Source organism: Mauremys mutica, chromosome 12 (genome assembly GCF_020497125.1).
Source record: "Mauremys mutica isolate MM-2020 ecotype Southern chromosome 12, ASM2049712v1, whole genome shotgun sequence".
NCBI classification, from domain to species: domain Eukaryota; kingdom Metazoa; phylum Chordata; order Testudines; family Geoemydidae; genus Mauremys; species Mauremys mutica.
Window position 1 is genome coordinate 73,037,066 of NC_059083.1, and position 24,883 is coordinate 73,061,948.

The window sequence follows — 24,883 nt, forward strand, 5'->3', positions numbered from 1 at the left end:
TGTGTTTGAGATCTCTCTCGGTGTATCATTTCTTTTTATCCCCCCTGAAGCTAGGGGTTGCCCTCACCAGACCTCAAAGTTTAAAACAAAGTCAGTTTTTAAAAAGCCAAACACTCTCTGCTCCCAAGCGTACTCTATAGAAAACCAGCAGCCCACTGGAGCAAGTATTTCCATTTTTCAGAAAACCTCTTTGTCTTAATGTCCATGTGCTTCCCTTCGTAATAGATTTGCTGTGGTACCTCAGCACTGTGAACTAAGTAAAAGTCTCAGTCCTGCAATGTGATGAGGGCAGTCAGTGAAGACACTGTACGGGCTCAGGAGTCATGTGTATCACATTGTGGACTCACGTGTTTCCCTGAAACAGTGTCCTGCAGCTCCTACTCACTAGGTCTTGCATTATTCTTAAGGTGCATGTGCTTACCATCACTGTCACTTAAACAACCATTAAAGTGATTAGTCTGACAATTTCTCAAATGGCTGTTGTAAAATTGAATTTTGCTTATGAAAATACCAACCTAGGTTTTGTGTTTTATTTCTCATGTGAATTCTACTACATGGAAACTCAATACAGCTTTAATGTCAATTACAGTAAAGTTATGGATGTGGGTAATGTCACTGCAACTAGCAATATGCGAAAATGTCTATTTTTAATGGGGGTTGACATTTGTACTTCTGTGCAAGGATTACAACCAATGTCCCAATTAAGTAGTGTATCTTCTTGCTCTGAGCCTCTGCAAAAGGGTGCATTAGAAAGAGCCTTCCTGTAGCCTTTCAGCAATACTGAAGTGATGTGTAGCTGCTTTGTTGACTTTGGATCTGACCTGGCCAGGTACTGAGTAGCTCCTAGGAAATCTGCCACAGTCTAAAGTTACAAACCTACGATGTCTCTCCCCATTATATATGCCATTTAAGCCTGTATACAGTGTGGAAACAAAGAACCAGCTGCATGTGTCTTGTCATAGTAAGCAGTTGCCAAAATATTTTTTTGGTTTTGGCAAGAAGAGAGAAATCTAATTATTTCTTAGCTTTCAGTCTTCAGTACCTCAAGGCTTTTGGAGCTTAATGTATATACACTACAGGTGAGATCCTCAGCTGGTGCAAATTGGTGTACTTCAGTTGGCTACAATGGACTCGGGCCAGTTTACACCAGCTCAGGATCTGGCTCCAAGTTTTTAGCATCAGAATGAACCTTCATAAAGCTATTACATGGGCAGAGATGCATAATACTTTGGATGAAAGATGACTTCTAAAGTAGCATCTTTCTGTTGGATTTGGGCATCACATGGGCTATTTAACCTTGTACAGAAAGAGACTCATTGGTAATGGATTTTCAGCAAACCATCATCAAATCAACTTCCCCCTCCCCCCCTTTCCTGGGTGCAGATAATTGCAGGCATAGGCATGGACTTCCTGGGGGAAGTCCCAGGCCCTGCCCCCACTCTGCCCTATTCCACCCCTCCCCCACCTCTTCCTGCCCTGCTCCTTTCCCTCCCACCCAGCACCTCCTGCACACTGCGGAACAACTGATTACCACTGTGTGGGAGCTGCTGGGGGGATGAGGAAGGAGCTGATCGACAAGGCCACTAGTGGGTGCTGAACTCCCACTATTTTTTTCCATGGGTGCTCCAGCCCTAGAGCACCCATGGAGTCGGCTCCTATGATGGCAGGTGAATTTTATAGGCTCTCGATGGTTAACTATGTGGCTTGTAGGTGCATTCAGGGAGCTAGATGTCTCCGAGCTATACAGTGAGCTTGCAATTATTTGTACCTCTTCGGCACTGGATGAGAAGTCTACAGGTACCGGTAAACCTCAGAAGTGACATTGTCTCCTGTATTACCCACACAAAACCACAAAGAGAAAACACCCAAATAAGTGCTTGGTACTCTACAAGAGAAGCTTTTTCAAAATAGGTCTTCAGACATAGCAACAACCCTTGGAACATAAGAGAAGATTTGTAATGGGCTTTGAAATTTTTCAACAAAAGACACTATAGATCTGAATGTGTTAAGTGAGCAATAAAATGATTATGATTAAGCACCTGGAGGTTGTTAATGTCCTCTACATGAAAGGAGAGAGAATTTCCTTTCTTCTTTTCTTGATAGCACAAATTAAAAACAAAGCCAGCTGTTCCGTCTAAAATGACTTTAGTTTAAATCTTTCTTGCTCAATAATCTTTTCATTATACGCTTCCTGCTGGGATAATTTTGAGCCAACCCATTGCTACTGAACATGCAGTACAGTCTCTCAGCAGCGAGGATGTGCCCAGTTAGTTCAGAATCTACTCTTCCCCTCCCCCCACCCCCCTTGAATCATTAAAATTTCTTTGTCCGTCTGACAAGGCAGAGCAGAGATTTTTATTTTTATGTTTTTTATTTATTTAAATCAAGAAACAAACCACTCTTCATGAGAGGCTAATCATGTGCTGGACACTTGTGTAACATTCTGAAGGGGAGTCACGAATAGGACAAACAGAGAGAAGCCCACAGTGAGAAGCATACGGATCCAGATGTGTAACAGGCTCTGCCCGTTATCCTGAACTGGGTTACACTTCTAACACAGGCCCTTCCAGCCCTACATTTCTATGACTCTATAGGCTTTCAAACTGCAGTAAGTCTCTACCATCTATGAGCCTGGTCCAAAGCTCATTGAAGGCAATGGGGAAATGCCCAATGACCTGAATGAGCTTTGGAGCAAGCTCTATACAGGGTGTGTGGAGAGGGGGGAGTAATATGAAACCTATCAATCAAGAGGCCCAAGTAACAAATCTTAGATCCAGATGAGCATCTGACCCTCCAAAGTCCGAGAGGGAGATCGGGTGGTTCTACACTTGATGGCCCAGTGTGGGTAACCAAAATTGTGACAAGCAAGTCCGGCTAGAATAACAGGCTCGCTGGCTCATGTTCTTTCAGGGAGAAGTTGTTTCAGCTGAATGGGGTGACTGAAATGTGGCTACGCAGGATGCAAAAATGAGTTGGCAGGATCATTTTATTTCTAGCTATTGAACTACTTTTGCATTTTGTTACTTTTGCATTATTAATGTCAAAGAATTCCTTTCTGTGTCAAGAATGACGACTAAATGCTCATAACTCCCACATCTGGATCTTTAATGTGGCTGCCACTGTTTTTCATTGCAAAAGATTCACTTGCAAAAAATGACAGATTTCACTCTGGATACTCTTTTGAATAACCACAGTCTCAAAGCCCTGGTCTGTGGCAATCTGTATTTATTGAGACATTGTCTGTGTGAGATACTGCCATTTTCTTTGTTCTGCACCACCAGGACCACTAGGATGGTGTGTTGGGTCATATACAGTTCTCTTTGGATTCTATAATCTCATCTAAAGTAGAGCTGGGTGAATAATGGAAAATACATTCCATTTATATTCATTCCACTTTGAAACTCGCTTCCTCTTTTACAGCCATTTTGTGCATGAATGTTTCATTTGGCTTTTCACAAACATTCTAGTGAATTGCTAAATGAGTGAGAAACCAGAAAATGTTAAGTGAATATTCATGAAAAACACCCTTTGAGTTGACAACTACCAGATGCCATGGGCCAGGTCAGAATGGAAGTATATTTGCTCTGCACTTGCTACATATTGGTGTAAATGAATACACAAAGTGCAGGACAAACCTGAAACTGGCCTGATAAGTCATGCTTAAAAAGAACCACACCATGAGATATGAAGAGCTATAGCCACCAAAGACCAGATCTACAAAGCCGTTTATGCTCCTAACTTCCATTGTGACCCAAATGACTTGGTAAATTTCAAATAAGAATTCCAACCTGTTCAGACAAATAGCATAATCCATTGGAAAAATGGTTTAAATGATTCACCAACCTCTAATCTAAACACAGAGTACTCCAGATAACTTTTAATTTATATTAGTTATAACAATTGTTAGTGATGGGTTATACATCTGAATTCTGTAATTCCCCAAACTGCCTTTTATATGACTTGTTTCTGAATTACTTGGTATTTTCAAGTGTGATTACTAAAGGTCAAATTTTTAACTTTTGACCTCAGTGGGAGTTAGGCAACTACATAGCTTTAAAAATCTGGCCCTTAACCAATAAAGACTGGGAGTGGATGGGCCATTATACAAAGCAAAAGTATTTCCCCATGCTTTTCTTCCCATTCCCCAGTTCCTTATCTCCTTGTCAAGTGCTGGAAACGGGCCATTTTCATTACCACTACAAACAGTTATTTTTCTCTCCTGCTGACAACAGCTCACCTTAACTCATCACTCTCCTTATAATGTGTATGGTAACACCCATTGTTTCATTTTGTGTGTGTGTGTGTGTGTGTGTGTGTCTTCCTTCTGTATTTTCCACTACACGCACCCGATGAAGTGAGCTGTAGCCCATGAAAGCTTATGCTACAATAAATTTGTTAGTCTCTAAGGTGCCACAAGTACTCCTATTCTTTTTGCAGATACAGACTAACATGGCTACTACTCTGAAACCTGTTATTTAACTGTGTATCTGCATGTTACTTTATAAATACCATATAACCAAGATACCCATGTATTTGGCCTTTTAGAATAAAGTAATTGAAAGAATGATAATGTAATTCCAGGGTAACTTGATGCAGATGAGCATGGACATGTTATCATAAGCCCTGACTGGGGCAGCAGTGTCTTAGAAAACTCCATCTTCTGACTATGTTGCTGGAGGACTCTTTCTGTGTAAAAGGGGTCTCTCATTGTCTGAAGTCCATTGATAGATTACATGTAGAGAAGTCAGCTGTGCCCAGATCTTGCAATAAATTGTTCTGCCATAACTTCCCCCTATGGATTTGTCATGGTATGTTGTTATATTAAAGAAACTTCAGATGCTAGTGAAGCAAACAAATGATTGGTGCTAATTTTCTGGCCTTTCTCCTGCCCCAGAGAGCTCTAATTGAGATTCCTCAGCTGATTGCTGGTAGGTCCTTTGTTTCAAGACGTGTAGTAGAAATGTTTTACAGTGCATCAGAAAACACTTTTTATGTCACAAAACACCCCCTTTTAATTACAACAGTGGCTTAGGAGAATTAGTTCAATCATTTCAGATAACCAATTTCAAAGAAAATTGACATCTCAATTTCCCATATTTTAGAGGGTTTTTTCCAAATATTACTCAACACAAATAGATTTGCCTTTTTGCACTAGCTCAGTTGGTTGTCCCTTAACAATGCATGAAAATGAATTGAATAGGCTTGTACTGTAGGGTGGGGAGACAGAAGATTGTTTCACTAAGAACTTTGGACGTGACTCAGATGTATAGTTCTTAGAGACCCCAATGGAAAGCACAGTTAAATCCTCAAGCAGGTTTTGTTTTATTACTTTCAGGGAGAGGAAGTGTTCCTAGTCACATTATGTGCAAGAAATATGATGTAAAGTGTAATTCTTTGACGTTGTTGCACCTCAGAGTGTCTAATTATAGCAGGAATCTGTGATCACCCAAGGCCCCACAACATCATATCCTCACTGTGCTTCCAAACATAAAAGGGACCAGGATGCCAGGAAAAAAAAAAGTGCTGACCAATCAGCTAACTCCAAACCAGTTGCAAAATTGTGATGGGACTGAAGCTACATTTGGGGGAAAGCTTGCTTTAGCAATAGAATATATAAGTGTATCAAAACAGCTTTTCTTGCCCGAGAACCTTACGTCCTTTGTATCGCAAATAGTTCTAAATCAACTCTTCTGCAAGTTGAGGTACGAAGCATCAGACAATGGCCAATTGCAAATGATCATGTTCACTACTCAAGCAGCTTGCACACAGGGGTTTTCATAAACTGATCAGCACTTTAACCATGAAATGCCAAATCTACTGTGCTATAACCATGTAACCTTATTGCCTACAGTGGCATGTGCTCTCAATTACACTCATGCAACAAAGTTGTTTGTGTTTTTGTTTTGTTTGTTTAAATGCTTTTGGACCCAAACAAGTGGATGAAATCAGGGAAATTCCTATTGGTCCCCATGAAAATGACTGAGGTATTTACGTTCAAGAAGGCTCAGTACATTTTCATTCCTAAAGCCGTTACTTTCTCCCTCTTGATTGGACGCTTTTGGTACAGTTGCTGCAATGCTGCCATGCCTGATGTCTGCTGACCTAACTGACTGGACCACAGAGGAGTTTTCCCACACACGCAGTCTAACAGGCTGACTGTGTTTGGATTCCTTGGGGGCTTATATACAGTACAGCAGACCTCACAGAGAGCTGAATGTGGTTCTGCCGTTCATAGATCAATCGGTGGTGGTGGTGGTGGCGGCTGACGTATTTTAACCTAAGAGTTTAAATAAAATCCTCCAGCTCATTCATTTAACATAGTAATGAAAATGTTCCCTTTTAAAAAATGTGTGCTGCTCAACAGTACAAGACTGACTAATATTTAGGTGGACTAACAAGAGTGGGATTCCACTGTGTAACTGAGATGAGACACTCTGGAAAACATTATCCCAAATGCTAAATCCCCATGAATTTTGGTACACTTTCCTACACTGTAAGAGACCATTATAATAATCTAGTCAGACCCCTGCATAATAGAGGCCACAAAAATCTTACCCAGTAATTTCTGCATCATGCCAGTGACCTTATGGCTGAGCTAGAGCATATCTTTTAGGCTTCATCTTGTTTATAAGACTTCAAGTGATAGAAAACACATCAAATCCCATGTCTTTAAGGGCAAAACATCCATTTACTGAAGTACTCCTGTGTAGGGGTTCTGCTTTTAGCAGAGTGTGACAGGGCACTCACCCCACATTGGATTGGCAAAGGTTAACCCTACATTGTGGGCTGAGGAAGCCATGCCCCCTAAACCCTACTGGGCATGCGCCAATGCACCAGTATAAAAGGGAGCAGCTTAGCTCAGTTGAGGCTGATTGCCGGAGAGGAAGGACACATGCTGCTGGCTCCAGCCAGGGATCAGCCGAAACCAGAAGCCATGGGAGCCAGAGACACTGCAACCCAGGCAGACATCAGGCTACCCACAGAGGCCTCAGAGTCCGGAGTCGCCGGGGACAGCGCAGCCTGCGGAACCCAGAAGCAGCCGAGATGCTCAGACCGCAGCAGCGAGAAACACAGTAGGCAGCAACCCAAGGGAAACAGATAGTGGCCCAGTTAGTGAACCAGAACATTGAGTCAGCATGTTTCAGTTGGACCTGCCCCCCCCAACTAATTCAGGGGCATATGCTTCTGCCACTACTTGGGCTGGGGTCCGGTGGAGAGGGAGGGCCCAGGCCCCCCTACCCGGGCTGCCACTACCCCTCTTTCTGGGCATGGTGGCCCCCTTCCCTGAATGAGGCTGCAAGGCCTTATTGCCCTGCGAACAGGGATGAATCCAGCGACTGTGGCCACTGGGCCGTACTGCCCGGCGAACAGGGACAAATCCATGGATTTTGAGCACTAGCCCTTACTACCCTGCCAACTGGGCCGGTTCTAATTGACTTTGGCCACGAGGCCCTACTGCCCTGCTAAGAGGGGCCAACCTATTGACTCTGACCCCTGTGCTGGACTTCTCTGCTAACAGGGGCAGATACAGTGCAAGGTCTGGAAACCAAAGTCAGCCCAGCAAACTGGGGTGAATCCATTGAGGCCTCACTGCCCTGCCAAGAGAGGGGATTTATTGACTCTGGCCATTAGGCCATACTGCCCCACAAAACAGAGCTAATACGTTGACTTTGGCCATTAGGCCTCATTACCCCACTAACAGAGGTGACTATTGACTCTGGTTACAGAGATATAGACTCAAGTGACACATACTCTGCGCCTATGCGCTAAGGGAGATGGGTCCCCCCCACAACCCTGTCACACTGAGCTGAACTAAAATTGAAATAAAAAATACAAATTTTTGACCACGTCTAGTAAAGCTATGTACAAGCAAAATAAATAGTACAACTATAAAGCAGAAAAAGTTGCCTCCAAAGTTCAATAGTTCTTCATGACATTATTACTATTACATACGCAGTTAAATCATCAAAATCTGCCAAAGAGATGTTATCACACACCTTAGTCAGATGCAGATCATAGCCCATAGAGAACAGCTGTGTTTTCTGGAAATGACTTCATATTTCTGCATGTTGTCTACCACACTGAATCTAACACTTTCAACAGCAAATAAAGCTCTTCCTTTCACCCCCATATTCCATTTCCTCAATGTAGTAAAGGTGGTAGATAATTGTTAACTAACTATGCACTGAAATATTTTGGCTGCCTTTCTCCAAAACATTCTTTGCAAAGGTTAAGTAGCTGCAAACCATGTAAGTATGTGAAGTTTCCTCCCTGACTGGAACAGAGGCTATGCACACTGGGTCTGATTTGCCTCCAATTTGCACCAGTTGTGCTCTGGTGCAAGGCCTTTGATTTCAGCAGAGCTATTCCTGATGCAGGGGTGACAAACTGTAAACCTTGTATATAATGGCAACCATTTCAAGTCAGGGGGCGCTGCAGCACCCCCTGCACCCCTAGTTCCAGCACCTATGCACTGATGGAAGTAAAAGGGGAATCAACCCCACTTTTCCCTTCTTGAGGTTTGGCTTTATTAATAACTCAAGCAACAGACCATAAACCACACATTTAGGCTTTTTTTCCGAAGCATGATTGGTCCTAAGATTACCCTGTAGGCTCTTCTTTATCCCAGAGCAATGCTCAGCCCCAATTAGCTTCTGTTCAAGGCTAGCATGATCAGCCTGCCAGCTTGAGTCAGCAGTAATTACTCTGCATCTGTTCTGGTTTCTAGGACCCGGATTTAGGGTAATTCGGGAAGGGAACTTTGCATTCCTGCCACTTTATCACAGTCCTTTTCTTCTTAGACCCTTTCAGGTTGTAGTGCACACACAATGTCAGCTCGTGTATATCTTTTATCACAGCTGCACCAGCGAGATGTTTTGTAGTTGGAATTCCGCATTCACTTCCATCTGTCAGACTGAACGGGCTGCTGAAGTGTATGCTAGAGCTGTGATGGACACCTGCGGAAAGGACATCCATGTGATCCTGTCAGTAGAGATCATAGCTGATGCACAGCTGTGAAAGCTTGACGATTCTACCCAGCTAGCAAATTCCATTTGTGTAAGTAGTGGCTATATCAACTGTTGAGGGGCTATTTAGCTAATGACAGGGGAAGATAGAATAATACTAATGCTGTAGCTACCTGGCAAGAAGTGAAAGTAGCGGGGCTAATCTCATTGACTCCTGTTACGGTGAGGGGGAAAGAACAGGTATAATTAAAAGCAGCATTTGTCCTGGCTTCAGCTAGTTGACGACTCTGCAGCTTTCCAGATAGAACACATTTGGTTTGTGCCAAGATATATCAATGGCGGGTGCTGTATATGAATCCACAAAGCTAGCGCTGCTGAATGTATTGTGCACTTCATTAATTTCAATGTAACACTAATAGAGAGCAACTGTGAAACAATTACTATCCTATAGACATTATCTCTGATGAATGGCACAGCTGAGTCCCACTCCATCCTTGGTATAGACGTGTAACCTATTCTTCAGTCCGGTCAGTGATGGTAAACTGTGTATGAAGGACCAAAGGCTCAGGTCTAGCCCGACTGCATTTTCTGCATCCTTGCTCTTCGGGGCCAATTCAGCCCCTGGTGTAACTTGGAGTAATTATATCAACTGGAATAGTTCCCTAGGAGCCACCTTGTTGGTCCAGGATTGATGGAAGTAGGCACATACCCTAACCCACCCTAGAGTATCCCCAGCTCAAGGGGAATCCCTAACTACTGCTCAGGACAGTTTTCCACATGCTTTGCACTGCCTGCACCCTCCTCCAACCAACTGACCCCATTTTCCCAAGCCCCACTATCAATTCCTAGCCTGAGGGTAAAATTTCTGCCCTTCTCCTTCCTGTTACAGAGGTGCGTGCCCACACACACAATTGCCACAGAACCACAAACTAGACTCTGCGGTGTGGATGGTTAAGGACTTCCCCTTGAGATTCCCAAATCTTCCTTCCACTCAGCAGCCATTCTCTTGCTGGTGGAGCCTGCATAGTCACTGTGGAGATGGCCATATTTTCTCCTTTACACTTTGTTATAAGCACAACTAGTATAAATTCAGCCTTGAAAACCCAGGTCTGTGGGACCCTGGCTTGGGAACTCAGCATTTCCAAGCCCAAACGTGAATGTCCACACTGCAATGTAAACATGGCCTTACAATTGCTGGACCTGGGTCTCCTAACCATGCTAATGCATCCATACTGCACTATGCAGACCTTCCGACTTGTGTCTGTGGCGTGAACTGCATCCACACTGCAAAATGACAGGGCTTGGACCTGAGTCCCAGATGGACTCGGGCTCTGAATCTTCCCCTTAGCAAGGTCCTAGGACCTAGGTCCTGAGCCTTGGTGACCCAAGTCAGACTGATTTGTGCGTGGATTACAGGGGGGCTTAGGCGCCAATTTGAGTCAGTGCCCAGACTTAGTGTGCAGTGTAGACATGTCCACAGATGTTAGTGTGACGCACTGCCTGGAGTCAAGGGCAGAACTTAGCTTTAGTCTCCCTGCATCATTCTTCTCATGCCTTGTTTGATGATCTGTTCCTTTTCAACCTCCTAGTTGCAAACAGGAACTGAAAATGACTTCTCTGTTCTTTCTGCTAGCTTATGCGGGAGAAATGAATATGAATAAATATTGCTTTAAATGAAGCTATCTCCTGAGCAAACTGCTGCCTCATACTTGGCATTCTGTCTCCTCAGATGGCCATTAACCTGGAAGACAGCTGGATCCCTGTGAAAGCCAAATGGATTTGTGATGAACGGAGATTTTCGAAGAGTTCAAGGAATGTTGTACAGAATACACAGTAGCTTATCTGCAGGATTTACCCTGGGCTGCTACTAATCATCTACACTGGGTATTAAACCAATGGATTCTGAGATCTGTATTATTTCCAGTTCAGTGCATGCTGGTCTTTATTCTGTCCCCCAACCTTTCTAAGAGGACAATTGTCATGAGTTCTAAGAGGCAATTACCCTTCTGCCTGAGTTTACTGAAGGCTAATTAGTTCTGTGTGATATTCACCTCTACCTGGGAGCAATAGAAGTTAATTCAAATTTCATTTTTTTTTACCCACTTACACTGGAACAAATCTGGAATATTAGGACTTGAAAAGCCCTCAGCTGTTCTAACTCAACTGATTTTGCTCCCCCCTCGCTGCCCCAGCTCTCATACCTATTAGATCCAATGGACCCTAAAGTTGCCTAAGGGGCATATTTTTCCAGGCATTTTCAAGGTAAACTATCAACAGGAAATAGTGTCTAGTGAGATTTTTCAAAGGCATCTAGGTGCCTATCTGCATCTTTAGGCACCTATGTTTAACAAATCTGGCCCTTTGTGACTTTGGAGCCCAAAGCTCATCAACTTGCAATGTGTTTATGCTCCTAACACACGTAAGTACTGGAAATCCCACCCTAAACCTTCACATTTGCCTTGTGATACCTTGTGTAGAATGATGCACTAGTTAATTATTAAACAACACATTAATCTGTCCCACATACTATATCAGAGACATGCAGAAAGGACACTACAGAGAACATCTTGTACAAGTATATGCTCTATCTAGTTTAAAAACTAAGGATGGCAATGGGAAGGAAAGTCCGCACCCACAGAGTAGGAAACACTGGAAGGATGGATAATAGAAAAGATCTACTGATCCTGCCACCCTAACTATCATGATTAGTCTTAAGGAAATTATTTGCATAAGACTACTGAAGGGTTTGCAGAATGGAGACCCTAGATACTTGTAAGGTACTTCATCCCAGTGTGATGGGGTGACCTGATCTCTCAGTAGTGCTGACCTCCTACTGAAGTCAATAGTTGTGTCCACTCAAAACCTCTGAAAAAGCAGGCTATAAGCACCTCAGTAGAATAAATCCCTGTTAAAGGGTGTATTCCCCAAGTATCCAAACAATCATTGGAAGGTTTGCATTCACAGATGCTATTACAAAGTGGAAATAAAGCTCATGCATCATTTAAATGCTGAGCACTTTAGAAACAGAAAATAAAATATTTATGCTCAAGAGCACAAAGATAGCAAGTCTTGACATTGTTTCAGATGCGCAAACTCACTTTATTGCTTTAAAAGCAGCAAAGAATCCTGTGGCACCTTATAGACTAACAGACGTTTTGCAGCATGAGCTTTCGTGGGTGAATACCCACTTCTTCAGATGCACTTCTTCTTCTTGCATCTGAAGAAGTGGGTATTCACCCACGAAAGCTCATGCTGCAAAACGTCTGTTAGTCTATAAGGTGCCACAGGATTCTTTGCTGCTTTTACAGAACCAGACTAACACGGCTACCCCTCTGATACTTTATTGCTTTAGTTTGCTAAGCAGTTGAAAAGTCAGTTAGTTGTCCACTGTAATCTCTCCCTCTAGGCTCACCTAATGTAGATGCCCTCCAGTTTACATCCATAGTAACAGTCCTAGTGCTGATAGCGAGGATGTAGAAGTCCAAGCTCAGACGGTCTTATCGGAGACCGGTGTTCCGTTTGCTCCTATTGGTTGGCACTATATGTCTAGTCCACCACAACTTCCTCGTCTTCCTTTGAAAGCAGAGCCAGACAAGAGTACAATTATTTGCTTAAAATAAGTTCATTATACTTAACATTTTGTTTCTCACCCCCACCCCAATCTTTGCAAGGGATTTTAAATAAAAAACGTTGGGTCCGATCCAGTTGTGATGTAACATAGCATAGCACTCTTGACTCAGTGGAGCATTCTACTTGCCTTTGAACCTCTTGATGATGATCTACTTCAGAGTTTGTCCAAATGATTGGAATAACAGTAGATCAGGATTCTGGTATATCTAAATGCTGGAGTATTATATGAACTTGTCTATTTATGTGGCACAAGGAATTTTTTCAAAAATGGCTAAGTGACTTGGGAGCCTCATCTCTGGTTTTAGTGACCAAGGATAGGGTCTTGAATTGAAAAATATACATGTGAAATGCTCCTGGCCAAGAAGCAAGATAAACAAGGAAGTGGTCAGGAATTGGGGCTGGCTGGGTATATTTTAGTTATCTAAGGTATTAACTAACCCAAAGGGCTTATTTTTCCTGTTTTAAATAAACAGATACAGTAAAATAAAGGTCAGCAGGGGAGTTGGTTACATTCACATTTCTCTGATATATGATTGTTGTACAAGATCTAGTCCTCTCCAAAACATTTTCAGGATGTGTTTTACCTCCAAATACTTCTGCATCAATCCATGATCCTGGCTACACAAGTCTCAGGGAGAGATGCACATTGTAGATACAAGATTTACAGTGCAACCTGGAGAGTAGTACTATGGTATTTAAAGAATGCAACGTGGAGGTCTAATCCTACAATGTGATGAAAAGGTATGGCAGAGTTAACTATGGACATCAAAGCTGATTGCCTAGTACTGTACAATACTCCTGTACATTTCTAGTGATCCTGGAATGGGAATTTTCTGTTATGGAAAGATCTTATTGATTAGTGGTTTTCTGTACCAGGGAACATGTGAACTGGAAAATAATCTAAAATTGAATGTAACAACTGCTCATTGAACACAGACAAAATTGATTATTGCTTGGGCTTAGTAACAAGAAATATGTAATAATACTCAAGTCTTCAGATGAACGATTCTTGAAGAGACTGCAAATAATGGAATAAAAAAATCAGTCGGACTTCCACAGCTATGGGAAGTCTGGGACGCCAAACATGAAATCTTTCTTTTAAAATACAAACTGAACGCTCCCTCTTCCCCATTATCATAAAACCCACATGTTGCAAAATATTTTTGATGGCTTATTCTGGTCCAGGAATTTCAAAACATATATGGAGACTCTCCAAATCTTCCTCGAAGGGCAGGAGATGAGAGTGCACTCACATTAGTTTGGAAACAATATTCTAATCCTATGCCAATTCCTTTTGTAGCCAATGGGGGAAAATGTTATGGTCCACCCTTGAATTAGAAGGTTTAACTGAAAAATATCTGATCTGTAATTTAGTATATATCTCAAATGTATAACCAAAACTATTTTCTCTTGTCTGCATGACTGGTTGTGGTATCCTATCACTAAATGATGAAGGTATGAGCATCAGGACAGGTTTTATTTCAGGGGTCTCAAAGTCCCAGCCTGCGGGCCATCTGCGGCCCGAGAACCTCCTCACTGTGGCCCGCGGAGGAGAGACGCATGCTGCCAGCAATGTCTGCTGCAGGCGGTGCCCCCTGCAGCTCCCATTGGCTGGGGGAGAGGGACGGAGATACCATCACTAGTCACCAGGCAGAGTCAGCCATGGAGGCAGGGTCACTTTTTTCCACAGTGAATATAAACAAGTCAAAATACCAAACACAACTCTCTGATGCACACCTTGCTGCAATCCTGAAGGTTTCCACTGCTCAGTCACTGAGGCCAAACATCAGCAAACTGACAGAACTGAAGCATTGCCAGGTGTCTGGTAAACACTAAAAACTCTCTGGCAGGCAAAGAATTGTAGAAAGTTGAATGACAGTTTTATTGTTTCTAAGAAATTAGAAATAAAAAATAAACGTTTTCTTTTCCGAACACCATCTTCAGTGACATGATTGGCCCGCTGGGAGGATTTGAGGACTGGCCCTGGCCATAAGGTAAATTGCGTTTGAGACCCCTGTTTTATTTGGATGTAATATGCACTTGCTTAAGCCTTGATCCAGCAAAGCACTTGCTTAACTTTAAGCATCTGAGTATTGTAGGCTGACTCTGGGATTAAAGCATCATGATTTCCCAACGTTCAAGTCCTATAATGTCTTTTATCTGAACCAAATGCATTCCACAGTTTCCAGACCAAATACATAGACCAGGGAAAAAGGGGGTTTGGTGTCAAATTTAATTCTGGTTGTGTAAATATGAAAATAAGGTATCACTGGTACCCCAGAGTGCCCTCTATCTGTATAAGAAAATAAACCTCTTCAGGGAGACTGCTTGATGCATGATAGATTTTTAAACAAATTATGGGTTCAGTTAACAAAATCTCCGGGTTGTGCTGATATGTTAGCAATTATCACAGAGGAAGTTTGTCTGGGATCAGGCCCAGCTGTCCCCAAACTGGATTTGTAAACAGTCTGGAAGTTGATTTTCCTATTGGTGATAGAAAGATTGACGTTTAACAGCAGGCTTTTCTTCAGCAACGACAAGCGTGATTGTTCTGCAGTTTCACCAAGTGTGTGGTGTGATTAGATTGTGGTTTTACAGGAGGTTGGATTTTTCGATTGATACATGGCCAAAACCCAAAGGATTTTCTGCATGGGAACAATCTGTATGGATTGTATTTTTTTAGTGTCTGTATCAAAAGAGCTTCCTATTTTTATATACACTTTGGACCTGATCCAAGTCAAGGGGAGGACTCCTATTTATTGCAGTGGACACTGGATCAGGCACTTGAGTGGATATACATAAGATCTGTATTACTTAATTTTTTCAACTGGTATGTGAGAAACAATTTCTCTACTTTGATAAGGAAATTTGGAAGACTGTTGAAATTTCCTTTTCTAAGTGCCCTAGAATAGCCATGAACATCAGATGTCTCTTGTAAAGATAAAGACCATTGGTGTCCACAGGAAAAAATATAGTAGATGAAATCGTGCCTCCATGGAAGTCAATGGGAGTTTTGCAGTTAACTTCAGTGGGGCCAGGATTTCCACCCATCAGCCTTGTGTGTGACAGAAAGACCAGCCACGCTACTTTACATCATACGTAATGTAAAGAACAATTCATCTAAGGCATGTTTCCAGACTTTGAGAGTTAAGATGCTCAACCCATTTAGCTTATTGAAGAAAAAATTGAGGTGACATGATCATGGAGTGTTAGCACCTATCGAGAGAGACGATTATCCTTCATTTAGTAGAAAAGGGCACTAAAAAGACCCAAGAGTTGGAAGCGAAAGTTAGAAATACCCAGACTGGAAATAAGGTGCAAGCGTCTAACAAATCTGTTTTTAATTATGTAAATGCTTGAGCAATAGACACATGTTTGGCAAACTTATTAAAATGTTCTATCATCTTGTTATGAAATTGTTATATCGGGGGGGAACCAGAGTGTGGGATGGCTGTCTATGTATGTTTTGTATTGCAAATAAATACAAATAAGGACTAAGGGAAAATACTAAAGTGGAAAAAGATCTGGGAAAAAATGCAATTTCCAGTCTTCAGAACTGCGGGTGACTTGTAGAGGAGGCAGATACAGGGAGTGAGCTCCAGTCATATACTAGAGTGAAAGCTCTGCACTGGAAATGTGATCCAATGTTTTGTCCCCACCTTAACCCCCGTTTCCAGCGTCTTTGAACGTTCTTCAAACAGAATTTTAACTAGAAAAAAACCATACTCTGGATGAATGCGTTACTATTTTTTTAGTAGATTTTAAAATCCCTTTAAATATTCTCCACAGTGGAAATGGTTAATGACTTAAAACATTCCTTCTTCATGAGGTCTTGATGGTTTCTCTCCAATTCATGGCTATCAGCTGCCACCTACATTATTACCTTCTTGTAATCCCACTCATTCTAGCAGCCCTTAACGAATGCTTGCCAGTACTTTAACATACTCCTCCCCAAGTGCTTCTCCCGAAGACAGTTGTCAGATGGCTGTGACTCCTGAGTTGTGATACAGTTCACGTGGCCAAGGAATGTGACTTTGTGCATGCAGGTCTCTGAACTGAAAGTTCCGAGTTTTGACTTCATGGTACTTCCTTCCTTCCATATCAAACTTTGCTTCAATGACATCCTTTATTTTGAGGTCCCCATGCTACGTTAGCCCGAGGGAAATATCATTATGGGGTTGCATTTGAAACCTCGCCCTTAAAATGAACCAAAATTCAGCTTAATTAAAAAAAAAATTGGTTGTAGCCTCTTTATTTACACTTTTGGTGATTATTGACTTTTTAAAGTCATTCTTCTTCAGTAATAGTTGACAAGAGCCTTGGTTTTATGCCTGACTTATAATCACACTATGCTGGATCCACTGCACACATGATCTCTTACTGACAGTCAGTCAGGTATAAATGAGGGCTACTTCTCCTTGTAGGTTTGCAATACTCATGCTCCACATATGGATGACTGAGACAGAGAGAGAAGAGGAATCTATGGCAGAGCCAGGAACTGAACATAAATATCCGAAGTCCCCCTCATCTAGTGTCTTGACCATAAAACCACCCTTGTGTTACCAGTGTTCCAGCTGGAGAGACAGTGAAGTAGCTGGGATGAGAGGAATGTGATGAGTGTCTCGGCAAGCAATATGGCCTTTCAAATTGCTCATACTGCCAGGTCCTTAGGTTTAGAATTGTGACTGAACTATGGCTGGAAACAGTTAGCACTAGCCAATCAATTAAAACCGGCATGATAGAGCGAGATGGGAGTAATGAATTGCCCACAGAGGGCAGATTGGAAGTTGATTAATCTGAATTACCTGGCCTCTCCTTTGTTCTGATAAAAACTGGCTAGACATGGGCTGGCTGCTGCTGACTGTATCAAATCCGACAATTTCCCTGTTGCCTTCTCCCCGCCCCCCAATTTGTTTTTTGGTCTCAATTTGCTGCCTCTTACCATATGTTTTAAATTGTAAGCTCTCTGGAACAGTTCTATTATGATATATGTACAGTGCATACCACCATGGGAGGCTGATTGGGGCCTCTAGCTGCTACCAAAATACTAACAAATAGGTCCAAAAATGTGTGGTTTTTATTCCTTTCCAAATGACAGATAAATAGAAGAAAAAGCTCTGTCAAATTAACCTGCAAAACTGCTGCTGGTTATATTTGCAGAGTTCTAGTGTTAAACTAGGTGCATGAACCACACCTGGAGACAATACCACTATCCAGCCAAAGACCTGAGACAGCCACACTTACAAATCTATATGCCAGATGTACATGTTGTTACTTTTACTAGAGTTCTTTTGTACGTCTTGCCCGGCGGCCTGCGATGTGTGTCTCTCTGAAAGCTTGCAACACCAGTAAAAGAAAACAAACCAAAAGGAAAAAGTACAAAAGATTTGCCTCAGCCACAGGAAACTGAAACTGCCAACACTCTACTTCAGTGAAATGAGTGACATAGTCAGAATCAGGGTTTTAGCAAAGTGTCAACAGTGTGTGCATAGATATTGATCAGAGTGGGTCATTTCCTGGGTCAGGTTATTTTTTTTCCTGCCAGGGCAAATTGACTGGGTGAATAGATGCAAAGGAATAATGGTGAGCGCTAGACCCCTGTCCTGTGGGAAATTCTGAGATTTTGAAACGCTGCTTCAGCCCAAATTGGGACAAAAGGTCAAAATTTCAGCTCTTTTTGCAAAACTAAATATTCTTGATTTTTATGGTTTTGACATGAAACGTGACATTAACGTAAAACTCTGAATGATAACATTGAAACATTTCAACCTTCTCTAAATTTCCCATGATTTTTTTTTTCACAAAATCGATTGTTTCTACAAAACATCTAGATTTTAATCACATCACCATTTTCCAATGGAACCTTGGTCAGTCAGAAAAATGTCAACCAGTTCTAATAATGACACTCAGAAAGCTCCTTTTCCCCAAGGATATCCAAGTACTTTAGGAGGGTTTAACTAATACCCTCAACCTCCTGTCTGAGGGCAGTAAATAGCAGTCGTTTTATATTACAATTGGGAAAATTGAGTTTGTCTGTTTGTTTGTTTGTTTGTTTGTTTGTTTTTCAGAAGTGCTCCCTCATTTATATGTGCTCCACTTTTTGGTTGCCCAGCTTCAATGCCTAAAATTTGGCGTCCAAAATGAATGGAGACTTTTTTGAAAGTGTAAGACGGACTTGGCACCATTGCACAGGGAGTCAACGCATGAGGGGGCATGTGGGGTCATGTGCCCACCAGATCTGCTGCTTTGCGTATACTGAGCATGGTCACATGGACTGAGCATACTCAGTAACACTACTGAAGCTGGCTGCCCTCATTCTGTTCCTCCCACCCCATGACCCTAAGGATGTGCATGTGAGTGACAGACAGCAGAAAAGGACTGACCATATTGGAATTCCTGATCTTCTTCTCCTCCCCCACATCAACCCCTCCTCCCACTTGAAATCCTTTGTCCCTGTTGCAGGAGTGCTCTATAAAAGAGAGATGCAAGAATATGCAGCGTTGTCCTTGCATTTAGTAGGACCACTAGAACTTCTTGTGTGTAGCTCTTTATGTGCAGCTGCAGCTCATATAGACATCACTGAGAATCAGGGGAATGCTGCTAGTAGCAGAACGTAGCCCTACATACCTTGTGATGAAAATATCTCTAGTTCCAATGCGTATGAAGCAGGTATTGCTGGGGGGGGTGTGTGTGCCAAAGTTTTGTGAACATAGGTGTGTCTCTATGCCATGTATGGATGTTTAAGGCATTCTAGTGAAACAGGTGGGCAGCCCAAAATATTCAGTTCAGGTTTCTGTTCTGGACCCAAACATTAGCAAATTCTGATTCAAAGGGGTTCAGCTCATTGCAATGTAGGCTCAGTAGGGATTCTTCAACAGAAAAGCAAATAGTTTCACTATTACCAAGGGAATTTTATTTTTATATTTTATTTACGCAAGTTAACTGTAAGACTAGATGGAAAGTTGATACCTCTTTGAGTCACTGTTTCGTGGCCTATGCGCCCAGTTCCTATTGGAGAGGTGGCCACAGCATAAAAGCAGCCACCACAATTGGCACTAGCAAATATGCATTGTGATTTAGCCAGGCCGCACAAGACGTCTAGCAAAGCTATGCATAGAAACCAGATCTCCTGACTCAGTCATGTGCTTTATACAAAAGTAAAACAAAGCCTTTGCTCTATCCATGGATCAGGGACATCATGAGCAGCAGGGCTGCAGGCCTCTCCAAGCTGTCTGCCAGTGTGTTAAGCCATACTCCAGGACCGTCACTTTGCTGTAGCAGTGTCCACACAGTGAGTTAATGCGCAGCAATCTGGTGACCTGTAGATTCACACCCTGGCTCGCTGCATGCTAACTCACCATGCAGACAAGCCCTCAGTCCTGACCTGGATGTTTCATTCATGAGTTAAGAAGATAGTCTCTGTGCCCATTCATTTCCTGCTGAGACTGAACTATAGTCTCATCCCATAGATGAAAACTTCAGGTCAGAACTGAGGTCTTCCTCTACCTTTGATGGCAGTAGGAAAGAGGAGAGCTTCCACCAGGAATGAGTTATTCCATAAGGCTTTAACATGGAAGATATTCCTCTGACTGGAACTTCCCCACCCACATTGCTTTAACCATTAGGCAACACTGTCCCAGCGAGTACATCTTTGTTGTCCATGCCTCAAAGATGTTTGAAAGAAGAACTGCAAAAACTTTGCACAGGGTAGTGTGTTTGTATGTTCATTTGTTTTTAAATTGTTTTTTGTAAACACCCCAAATCATTTGCAGAATTTTAAAAGCTGTAAACATATATTAAAACAAGTAGCTAGGGGGAAAATCTGTCCTTCCTCCCCGTTAAGACCTGAACTCAGGGCTCTGTGCTTCTCCTCAGCAGTTCTTCATTTTACAACCACTTGACAATTCAAGTGGATTTTTGAGCGTCCTGGGGTATTCGCCTCTATTCCTATCCAGGATGTCAGAACAACCAAAGAAAGAGGCTGACCACAGAGATCCTATCTGACACTTTACTTCACTCTGTGCATGCTGGGCTAGGACTTTAGTCAGCACTGTGTGAATACTCTTAGAGTGCCAGAGAGCTTTCAGTTTATGTATCTCACAATCCTTGATTTAAGAGGCTCCTGGTAATCAGGGCACAATAGCTATGGTGTGATCAGCTATTGCAAAGCAAAGACTGAGCTCTGGACTCAAGTGCTGGCAAGTAGAGGGGGAAGTTAATTTTCTAGGATTTTATTTTAAAAGAAAAATTGAGATGTTTATCTTCTAAAACTTTGGAGCTGATCTAACAAACAACTGAAATGTTACCAATGATGTGTCTAATCTTACAGTCACTGCCTCGAACAGTTTTGCCTGCATTAGGTTGAAGGGTAGGGGGTGATTTAACTGTCTATTTCTAGCATGGATTTTATTAACCCTTTTTCATGTGGTAATCTAGCTGCACCAGTTTCGTTTCCGGATCAGGAAGCAATCGATCCAATCGTTGGAATTTCTTACGAAAACTGTCTATTTATAGTTAAGTGGCTATGACAGCAGGATGTCTATTTACAAACTGATTTCAATGAGCCAGAATGATGACTGAAAGGCCTTTCTGCTTGCATGATGGATACAGATAACAGATATTTAACTTAACAGAAAAACTAAGCTTACTTTTCTTTTTAAAGGGCCAGATTCCCATCTGATGTAAATTGGCATAGTTTCATTGACCCCAATGGAACAACATCAGTTTGCACCAATGAGAGATCTGGCCCCAAGTGTTCTAAAACAATAAGCTCTTCTCTTGAGCTAAGTAATTGGAAATTGTCAGAGATCTCTGCTCTGCCATTACGTGAGGAGCAGCACCTCTATAACCCTAACAGCAAGATATAGAGCAATGCAAAACTTGTCAGTTTCAGCTTGTATGGGTTTTTGGATTAACTTTTTCTCAATCCATTTTGCTTTAGGTTTCAGGTTCATTAAATCCAGTTTGATGGAACAGACATGTTTGCTTAAGCCTTGTGAGTTGTAGAGATGGGTAAGCTACTTTCCTGGTTAGAGGCAGCTTATTAAATTGGAGCACTGATAAGTAACAGTGAGGTACCTTGCTATGACATAGCAGATGCTGCCTCTCAAAGAGAAAGTCAGAGGAATGGACTGGATGGGCATGGAAACTCAGTGAGGTGTAAGTCCTGGAGATCCCTGCACATTGCCTGCACAAGAGGAATATGGGATGGAGGAGCCACATCTGATCCCCTCTACTAATTTTCCCAGGTCTGCATGGACCAGTCTTGCGTCTGTACTGCTGCAATGGCACCTTCACCACTCTGGGGCCCCTTCTAGCTGTGTGTGGCCTGGATTCCCAGTGGGAGTGAAGCCTTACTAATTCCTTGCCAGACTGTCATAGGAAATCTGATGGATTTTCAGGAGAAGGCACTGCAGATCAGGCCCAGTGCCTGCCTGCCTCTTTCTGCCCTCAGCCTCAACCACAAGGCCATGGAGACCCAAACACAGCAGAGGGGAACCTCTTGGTTGCTAGACAGCACTTCTCTGTGGGCATGGAGGAGAATCCTGCATGGAAGGTGAATCTCCACTGCATTAGAACTTCAGATCTTCTGTAAAGTCTTCCTCTGATCATGTGACCTTCACTCGCCTCAAGATGTAAAGCAATACTAACAATATTTTTAAACTAGCTGACAGTTGCCTTTTCCTCCTTTCTTGGGAGACTGCACTCTTCTGGGGCTATTATGAACCTTGTTTTAAACGAGAAGTAAATCTAGTTGGTTGCACAAGGGATGGGGTGGGCTTGCAAAGATTGATTCAGCTCAGACGACCTACAGTGCGACCAGCAGTCATAGGTTTTGTTATGAAACTAAGAAACCTAATCTCAGAAATGTCACGCCTGTTGGGAGACAGTAAAAAGTTTTGCTTTGCTTTTCAAGTCATGTTGTGGGGTGGTGAATCCATAAAAGTTGAGCATGAAACTCTCTTGGGTTAGTTCCAGGTGGTTTGGTAGCTTTGAGATGAGAGGCTGGCACTATTCTAGCAGCACAGGGAAAGCTATTGCCACTGGATTCCTTTGGGCAGAAATCTCATTGAAAGTGACCAGGAATTTTGCCAGAGGAGGGCCAGTGGGATCAGCTAGGCTAAAAGAGGGAGGATGATTGCTTGCTTACAAACAAAGAGTTTCCTTTCAGCTGCAATCCCAGCATGCCATTCCAGCGCGTCTTCTGGCTCCCATCCACCAGCCCCGGAAATGAGGGTTCTTTTTTCCGTAGCACTGTTGTACATTTCAATTATTAGAGTTACCAGGCTCGGCTATTTGCTCCTCTGTGTAACCAGGGGAGCATGTTGTTTTTATTCAGCATCTGAGGGCTCAAGATTTTCCAAAGTGACGTGACTTTTGGATGCCAGAATGAGATGCCTTTATAGAGGCCTGATCCTCAGAGGGCTGGTGCTCAGAAGACCCTCTGAAAAACCAGAATCCTTCAAGGTATCCGAAGTCAGGCACCCACTAACTGTGGCACCTCAAATCAGAGGCCAGTTTGGACCATTTGGTTGTGTGCTCCAGCTTTCTGATCTTAGGGCTCTGGGGTGCCACACTGGGGAGTTGTTACAGAAGAACGCAGATAGTGCCCTGCTCTACACAGGGACAGAAAGCACAAAGAGCATTCCTGCTGCCTTGTGAAAGGACTTTGTCTAAACCCGTCGGGGCACTGTTCCCTGTTAGCTCCCTGGCCTGACGGACGCTAGCTTGCCAGTGAGGCATAGCAGCGCTGGCCAAGCATGGAAGAATGCACACTGCAGTGCGCACACTGAAAGGGCCGGAGAGCTGCCTCTGCAGCATGCTGTCTCCAGTAGCAATTCCTTCCTTGGCCTTTCCTATAGCATTCCCTGAACCACACTCCAGCAACAGCTGCAGCTTCGAAACCACAATCTGGTCCTAAATCTCCCTTGCAGGATGGCTTTCATTTCTCCCAGGAAACTATTAAAGCTACCAATGACATCTGTTGCACTGGTACAGTTTAAGTTACCAGATCGATGACCCTTTCGTCTAACAGCTATAAAATAGAAAATAATGGGTCTGAAAACAATCTCTGGCTGTAAGGGGTTTTTTGTTTTGTTTTTGTCTTTCACCACGTTTGAGATATTTCTTCATCCACTGGAAAACTGGATCTTAACGGTGGAAATTGTTAGCTGCAGTGTTAGGCTTATCATTGAGAATTTTAGCTAATTCAGACTCTGATGGACCAGAAATTAGTATTTTTGGTCTTGTTTTAACTAGCCGTTGTATAACTCCCTGCCTGTGAGAGGGCAGGCAAAAGAACAAAGAGCTGCATTACAGTAATAGCCAGAGATAATGCACCATTGTCTCTTCCCAGACTGCGGTTTCTGTGACCCAGCCGGCTGGATGTTATTTTAATAGCTGTGCATCCCACCCATACTTTTCTGTGGGCCCAGAAGCCAATCCGCTGTGACGCCTTGCAAGCTCGAAACTTATTCATGTTCAGGAATGGGAGGGTCAGGGCCACTGACACACACCGGTATCCTGCTGCCTATTATTTCCTGCCAGTGCTGGCATTGCACCAAGCACTAACATGACAGGTGGATGGAGTTCACAAGGAAATAATGTCATGGGCCAGTTTTCCAGGAAAGCTGTTAACTCGATTCACAAACCTGGGACCTTAGACTGAAGGGTAGCATGGCTGGGCCGAGCACTGGTGGCCTTTAAAAAAAAAAAAAAAAAAAAAAGGCTGTTAATTGTTTTACTGTATAAAGTGGCTCTGACTCTTGGAGATTAAACTGCAGTTTAGCTATGGCCATGTGTCTATTTCACTAGAACCTGGGAGTTCTTTGTGAGTTTCAAAGAGCCCTATGCTTGATTGTAATGAATTCACCTAGCCAGGGTGGTGGTTACATGATGGTAGCACATTAAACATATTATGATGGAATGACTCTAGTGATTGGGGGTGGAGGGGTGGTTGGGAAATGGAACAGTGGAAAGGGGGGAGCAGATCTTAAGCTGGTGTAAATGGTGAAGCTTCATTAACTTCATTGGAGTTGAGCTGATTGGGCCAGATCACCAGCTGGTGTAAATGTGTCTTATAAACAAGACTTTATCTTCCATAAACTGTTAAATTTATTTTCTCCAGCTGGGCAATCTACACACACTTTTAAAGCTACGGTATCTTTCCATATTCTTACATATGGTGTAGATATTCTATATAAAATCAGAGCATCAATATAATCCCTACAGAGCCATATTTTTAAGATGGTTTTACACAGTTTTGAGCTTTTACTGCACAAAGCACT

The 24,883-nt window shown here is 42.7% G+C and overlaps 1 long non-coding RNA gene across 3 annotated transcripts in view; it reads left to right on the top strand.

Moving 5' to 3' along the window:
• LOC123345096 overlaps positions 1 to 10,872 on the top strand; it is a 36,985-nt gene extending 26,113 nt beyond the window's left edge. For all 3 annotated transcript variants that reach the window (XR_006572716.1, XR_006572715.1, XR_006572717.1), the window contains 2 exons: positions 8,859 to 9,057; positions 10,696 to 10,872. This is a non-coding gene — a long non-coding RNA (uncharacterized LOC123345096). The remainder of the gene's footprint in view (positions 1 to 8,858; positions 9,058 to 10,695) is intronic.
• The last annotated feature ends 14,011 nt before the right edge of the window (positions 10,873 to 24,883 follow it).